Here is an 8,144-nt window from a genome sequence, read left to right as displayed (position 1 = left end):
GTGCACCTTAGTCCCCAGACTGACATCTTTGCTCTCTACTACTTTGGAGACATCTCTGACAGCACACTTTCCCAATACAGTACATCTTTTCATTTTCCGACTGTTGGTACCAAGAATGTTGATTGTAGAGCCAAACATACCGAAGCTGTTAGCAATCTCAATCTCTTCACCATCTATCATGATGCTGCCAATTGGCTCAGTGGTGAGAATCTTTGTTTTCTTGATGTTGAGTGTGAATCCATATTGAAGGCTGCAGTTCTTGACTTTCTGCAGCAAGCGCTTCAGGTCCTCCTCAAGTTTTGGCAAGCCCTATAGGGTAGGTTTTTGCCCTGTAGAGTTAGTTACTAAGAGACAGAATTTAATTTATGGCAATAGGTGTGTTTATTGTTTTTTATAATACCCTTAGGCATTAATTTACCCACATTGTTTCAAAGAAAGGCAGTTTCTTTGAGAAGAACTTACCAGCTTTCTTCTCTTCAGAATGGCCTATCTTCTGGGTAACATCTTTGAGCCACTACCCTGGATATGGGGCACAGTGGCGGTCTCTGACCTTCTCAGCTTACTTCTAGCAGTGTGGAACCTCTGCCTTATGAACAGGCTGTGATGAAGCTGAAGTCTCTGATAATTTTGAGTTTACAATCCCAGTTTGTGTTCCCATTCCAGATGAGGCTTTAGATGGAGGGAATCCTCAACCTCTCCACTACATGCAATAATAATTCTTTACTTGAGGTTCGAAGAAATGAGAAATGCTGACAACTTCCCCCTCCCAATATACACATTAACCCTGGTTTGAGAGCTGAGAAGAGAATCTTGCTGTGCTTACAAAGTTTTGGTAGAATTTTTGTTGTTGTTTCTTCATTTGCAGTATATCCTTACAAGACATTTTGGAGGTTTTGTGGAAATTTTTCCTTGGAAATCTTTGATTGGAATCTTTTCTTTCCCCATCAAGTGGACTTAGCAGCTTTGTCAAATATCAGTGGGCCATAAATGTGGGGGAGTCTCAGTTCTAGCTCATGAAACCCATGTGTCTAATGTATCAGTAGTAGCAGACTATTCTGATGATTGTGGCGTTGTGGTGTATTTGAAAATTAAGACATGTAAGTCCTTTGACTTTATGACAAAAAACTTTTTGAGTTTTCTTTATATTTAGAACTGTTTTCATTATTTCATTGCACATGTAGTACCCTAGTCTTTAAACTGACATTATTGCTCTTTAACATCTTGGAGAGGTCTTTGACAACAGATTTTTCTCAGTGTGACTCATCATTTGATTTCCTTACTTCTAATTCCAAGGTTGTTGATGGTAGATTCAAGTGAGATGAAAATAATTGACTGATGTTGATGGTCGATCCAGATAGGATGAAATTGTTAACAACACCCCAGTGGTGAGGGTTTTTATCTTCTTGATGTGAGTTGTAATCCATATTGAAGGCTGTAGTCCTTAATCTTCCACAGCAAGCTTTTCAAATCCTCCTCACTTTCACAAATGAACTGTGCTTATATGCATATCGCAGGTTGTTGATTAATCTTCCTCTTATCCTGATGCCACATCCTTCTTCCTTTAGCCTCTTGAATAAACTAATGATGTGTAGGATGGTGAATATTGTAAGAGCACCTAAAGACAGCTGAAAGCAAATGAGACAAACTGATAAAAGTTTGCCTGGCATATAAGAAATGTAGATAAATGATGGTTAAAGAGGCTACACTTTTCCATTTGGAAATCTTTTCTGTGGAATGTACTTCAGCAAATACATCAATCAATTCCATTTATTGACTATGGGAAACCATGATTATTTAAGCCTAAAGAATTATCACTCAGAAATGATACTAGCCAGTATTGGAAACATCAGAATCAATTTTGATTTGGGGTGTGTTTTTTCAAATGGGAAGTTTTATGGTGCCAGACATGTTTTTATCTTAACACTATGACAAAAGTTAATCTTTCAGAATACAGATAATCATGAAGACTTATGTTTTATTCTCCGAGTCACTCTGTCACTGCATAATAAATAATCATTTGAAGCTTGTGGGGGTGGAAATCGGGTGGGGATTTTTATTTTGACACACCCACTAATGAGTAATAAATTTATCTCAAGGGCCAATAAAAATGTGATACTAGACTTATGTGATACATTTGTTTGTTGTTACAGAAACTAATTCTAAACCATCTGAAACTAATTCTAAACTGTTACTGTATTTCCCACCTGTAACTTCAGATTATCAATACTCTTATAAGCAAAAGTTTTTAGTACTGTGCAAATTTTTTGGAGGAAAATAAAAGTAACATTTTTAGGAGTGGCACCATTTCTGGTCTATCTCAATGAGACAGTACCATTCACATTTTGCTTCTCAACTAATCAGTCATAACTGTTCCCATGAACCTCCCTCCTTTCTGGAACCTTTCTAGCACTTTAATCTCATTTTTCTTTCAGAGTCTATGTCTACTCATACGCTGCCACTTCCCACTCAACCCTAAACCTGTCAGTCCTCCCTGATGGTGATATAAAGCAGAAGATAGCCTAGAATCTAACACTGTTGTCGCTAGTTCATAGATTCTTTGTGTCTTGGTTTCCTCCTCTGTGAAGCAGATGATCGTAAGACTAAATGAATCAGAATTATGTTGTTCTCTGAAATGGATCCAGCTGGGCATTCTAAAATTAAAAATAAAACCTAGAAATTATATGTAAGAGTCAATATCAGCAGTGAGATCGAACCCCTCTCAGATTCTTTAACCTTTGTTGTTGTTGTTGAGAATATATGCAGCAAAATATACCTTAATTCCACAGTGTCTCCAATTTGGTGAAATTGATTCTATTTCTTCAGTTGTACAGCCATTATCACACTTTGAGTTGTTCCTCCCTCCTAGGATTCCTATCTAATCTTACCAATTACTGCCTTCGGTGTGATCCTATAGACATAATCCTTAAAGGAAGCATAATGCTCAAAATAAATGCTTTCACTCTGATGCCACATTCAAAAATCTCGTGTGAAGGGAGTTATTCTTAGTAATTTGCCCATTGTCAGTATTGTGTAACATGCTTGGACAACTTGTATCTATTTACATGTATTAACAGATAATGAGGACAGTACAGACAGGTCAGGGTTCCAGTCTGTTATGAACGGGGGATGACTGTGAGTTCTGGTCAACTCAGTGGCTTCTAGAACAACAACCGAATCTGTTCACTAAGGAGCTCTGGTGGCACAGTCCACAGAGAGGCTCACTGCTGTGCTGAAGGGTGTGCTGCTCTGGTGCGTCAAACCCAGCAGTGATTCCATGGAGGAAAGATGGGCAGCCTCCTGCTGTGTGATTCACAGCTCCTGAAAACAGACCAGAGAGCAGTGAGCTGAGTTGAATATTACATATTCTGTGCAAGATCAGGAAACCTAAGTATTTTCTGCTATTAAGAGAATTAATGTGACTACTATTGCTTGCTCTTTAGGAGATGATAGAGTTTAAAAAAAAAAGCTGAACAGAAGATTTCAAAAGGCAGCTTGAAAAGACAAAGCAGAGTATTGTACTGGAATGTGCAGAGAGCTGGAATTGGAGAATAAAAAGGGAAGAACATGCTCTGTATTTCTCAAGCTGAGAGAACCTAAAAGGAAATTTAAGCCTCAAGTCACAATTTTGAAAGATGCTGTAGACAATATATTGAATGACCCAGAAAGCATCAAAAGAAGATGGAGGGAACATGCAGAGTCACTGTACCGAAAAGAACTGACTGACACCAAAAAATGTCAGGACACACCGTCTGAGCAGGACCCAGTGATAATGAAAGAGGATGTAGAAGGCATTGAAGGCATTGGCAAAAAGTAAGGCCCCAGGAATTGATGGGATACCAACTGACGTGTTTCAGTTAGCAGATGCAGCCCTATATGCTCATCAATATACACCAGGAAATTCAGAAGACTGCTGTCTAGCCAGTGGATTGAAAGAAGTCTGTATTTATTCCCATTCCCAAGAAAGGTGATCCAGCAGAGTGTGGAAACTATCAGTAATATCACAAACAAAATATTGCTGAAAATTATTAAAAAACTGCTCTAACATTATATAGATAGGGAATTTCCAGAAGTTCAAGCAGGATTTAGAAAAGATCATGGCACCAGGGATATCATTGCTGATGTCAGATGGATCCTGGCTGGAAGTAAAGAATACCAGAAGAATTTCTATTTATGCTTTATTGACTATGTAAGGGTATTCGACTGTGTGGATCACAACAAGTTATGGCTGACATTGAGAAGAATGGGAATCCCAGAGCACTTAATTGTGCTTATGTAAAACCTAGACCTAGACCAGGAGGCTGTTGTGCAAACAAAGCAAGAGAGCACTACATAGTTTAAAATTAAGAATGGAGTGTATCAGGGTTGTATTCTCTCTCCATACTTATTCAGTCTGTATGCTGAGCAAATTGTTTAAGAATCGGACTCAGTGAAGAAGAATGTAGCATCAGGATTGGAGGGAGTGTCATCAATAACTTGTGTTACGTAGCTGACACAACCTTGCTTGCTGAAAATGAAAAGGACTTGAAGCACTTGTTGCAGAAGATCAAAGAAAACATGATAGAATGAGAAAATATTGACAGTGACAATGACTTAATCTTGCTTGGGTTCACAATTAACACCCATGGTGGTGGCAGGAGTCAAGAAATCAAAAGATGTGTTGCACTGGGATAATTTGCTAGTCAGGGACTGCTCCAAATTGCTAAAGAGAAAAATAATGTCACTTTTAAGACCATGGTGCACATGATCCAAGCCATAGTCTTTTCAGTTACTTCTATGCATCTGGAAGTTGGACAACGAATAAGAATCAATGCCTTTGAATTGCAGTGTTGGAGAAGAGTAGACAGTACTTCCATGGACTAACAAAACAACAAACAAATTTGTGTTGGAGGAAATGCAATCCAGGTGCTCCTTAGAAGCAAGGATGGTGAAACTGCGTGCTTGGGAAAAGATACCATGCTGGGGAAGGTGGGAGGGCAATGAAAGAGATGAAGCCCTGCAACCAACCAAATGGATTCACACTGATAGTAAGAGTGGACTGGAGCATGGCAGAGGTCGGGAAGGTGGTGAGGGTAGGACAAGGCACCGTGACACAACACCACAATGGGTTTTGATGAGTTGCACCAGTTGTCAGCTCAGTGGATCCCAAGGAACCTGTCACCACCTAGCAATCCCCTTGGATATATCATTAATAAAATTTATGATCATCTTTAATAATTTTACTTGATCACAATTTCTTAATCTGAAGGTAAAAATCACTCTAAATTAGGGTTCTTGTTAGAACGGTAAATACAGTGACAGAGAAGGGCTGTAAGGTTTTGTACTTCATGTGGCTAGACTTGAATTTCAATTCCAGCTCTGCCACTTCTCAAACATGCAGCATTTAGAAAGCTACTGAACCCCTCCAGTTCTCCGCTTCTGCAGCAATAGAATGAGAATAACAATAATAACCATGCTAAAAATACCTGCCTTTTATGAGGCACTTATCCATATGTCAGTCACTTAGCTAATTTAAGAAAACCTGCATTTCACAAAGGTGTTCCAAGTATTAAGTGAACCAATGCAAATAAAAGAGTTTCTGTGATGCTTGGAAAATGGTGTGCACTGACTAAATGGTGGCTGGCATAACTTCTCTTTTTAGAAATTAATTGGAAAGCATCTATTACAGTGCTTTAGACCAAAAATAATGCTCTGTATGATTGGGGGGGGGGAGATTTTTCCAATTGTCAGAATAGTTTTATTTGAAAAAACTATTATATAGTGGCATAGATTTAAAAGTAATCAAATTATCTAAACCAGCATAGGTGTATTCAGAATGCATAAAGCAAAGTTTGCTGGGTCAGGCAGAGAATAGTATGTCTGATAAGACTTCCTCTCTCACTTTAACAGATTGCACCTACTAAGGCAAACAGGTGCAGTCATCCACATATTAAAAGCAAAAACAACTTATCTTGTAGAGCTCAGCTTCTCGTTAAGTGTCATCGAATATGACTCAGTGGCTCTCTCAACAGCCTACCTGAACCCTGCCCTACTGATCTCTGATTAGAATGGCATCTCTAATATAGAGTCAGTTGCTGAAGAAGTCACCATGTCAATCCATGATTTTGGGAGCATTCTCTTTTTCACGGACCATCTTTGCAAGCATAATGTCCCTTTCCAAGGATAGCCTTGCCTGGCTGCATGTCCAAACTCTGAAAGACAGAGCTTCTTAATTTTTGCCGCCAAAGAGCAGCCTGGCTGCACCTTCTCCAAGACAATATCTGTTTGTTGTTTTAACAGGCTGTGGGATATTCTGCCCTCCAGCACCACAACTCAAAAGTGTCAATTCTCCTGTCATCTTTAGTCATTATCCAGCGCTCTTGTGCACAGCAGGTAATTAGGAAGGTCACACTCACCTTACTCTTCATAATGACATGTTTGCTTCTCAGTATTTTGGAGAGGTCTCTGACAGCAGACTAGACCAATGCAATACGTCTTCTGATTTCCTGACTGCGAATACTGTCAATTGTTGATCCAAGCAAGATGAAATCATTGACAGCTTCAATCCTTTATCATAATGTTGACTTCTGGTCTTGTGGTGAGAACCTTTTTCCCCCTCCTTGATATTGAGAAGTAATCCATAGCAAAGGCTGCACGCCTTGATCTTTTGCAACAAGCTCAATTCTGTCATTGACCTACACTTTCCATTCCCCAAGTCACAGAGATGGTTGTTACGTGCCAGTCCACCGTGATCAGCAGTTCAGTAAACTAAATGCTGCCAGGTCCGGCAGTACCCTCACAGTTGCCCCTCGAGTTTACCCTGCCAAGTGGTACACGGTTTCTCAGTTTCTTAGGGTTATTGTTGGGTTTTTAAAATTTATTTCATACTGATTTATTTACAGTTTGAATACATTGTTTTTCACAAAAGGTTCTTCCCATTTCCGTCACCCCCCCATCAAATTGTGCAGCCCTATGATTAACACCCCACCCTGCTGCCCATCCTCACCCCTCTGCTTCCACCCGCCCACCCCCGATTCTCATACTCATGCTACAAAAATGGTTTTATACAGTATTTGTCCGTGTGGGACTGAGTTCACTCAGCATAATGCTTTTCAGATAATTCATTTTCTTTAAAAAAAAAAAAAATAGGTACATTTCCCTTGACCTGAAAATGATTACTCAATGCATGTAAAACCCTGATTAGCACAGTTGCTAAATTATTCAAAGTGATTTAATTATAAGCATACATATGGGCCCTGCAACCAAGGATGTGAGAGCCATGATTGGTGAGGATGGAGCCGTAGACCAAGAACCAGGAAGCTAAAAGAGAAGGAGCTCAAGTCCTGTTTATAAAGCCTAGAGTAGCTCCAAGAACTTGAAATGATCCAAGTCTAAACTTGCACTCTGAGAAAAATGAACTCTAAGTGCTGTGATTCTATTTACTCTTGTTTCGTGCTAAAGACATTCTCACCTAATTAGGACTTAGATACTAGTATGGTTCCACTCTATAACTTGACTTTTCCCATTCATGTTGTTTTTCACTGCATCCTGGTTTTTGAAATGTCATCATTAAGTGCTATCCAGTCACCTTCAGCTCACAGCAATTCTAGGAATACTAGATGGTTTTTGCCCTATACTTGGCCACCTTCATCATCTTCACCAAGCTCCAGTCTCTTGTAGTTCTGTTCCAGTCTGTGTCAGTTCACCTCTGTGGAGGTTATCTTCTTTTTTGCTGACCTTCAACCTTACACATCATGATGCCTTTTTCCGAGGACAGGCTTCTCCTGAGAACATGTCCAAGGTGAGACCAAGTTTCACCATCTTTGCCTCTGTGGGACATTCTGGCTGCATGTCCTCCAAGACAAATTTGGTCATTGACAGTCCATGGGATATTCAGTAGTAGTCTCCACCACTGTTATTCAAAGCTATCGATTCTTTTTCGATCTTCCTTATTCATTGTCCAACTTTCAAATGCAAAGGAAGCATTTTAAAATAGGGCTTGCAGTAGCTATGCCTTACTTATGGGTCCAAGTAAAATTAAATTGTCGACCACTTCTGCTGCCTCTCTATCTCCATATTGCCTATTGCTCCAGTGGTACTGACTTCTGTTTTATTGATGTTGAGATATAACCCATTTTGCAGGCTGTAATCTTTAATCTGTTTAATCT

Source organism: Elephantulus edwardii, unplaced genomic scaffold, assembly GCF_000299155.1.
Source record: "Elephantulus edwardii isolate Elephantulus edwardi_28Jun2011 unplaced genomic scaffold, EleEdw1.0 scaffold00022, whole genome shotgun sequence".
Taxonomy (NCBI): Eukaryota; Metazoa; Chordata; class Mammalia; order Macroscelidea; family Macroscelididae; genus Elephantulus; species Elephantulus edwardii.
Note: the sequence above shows the minus strand (reverse complement) of the source record.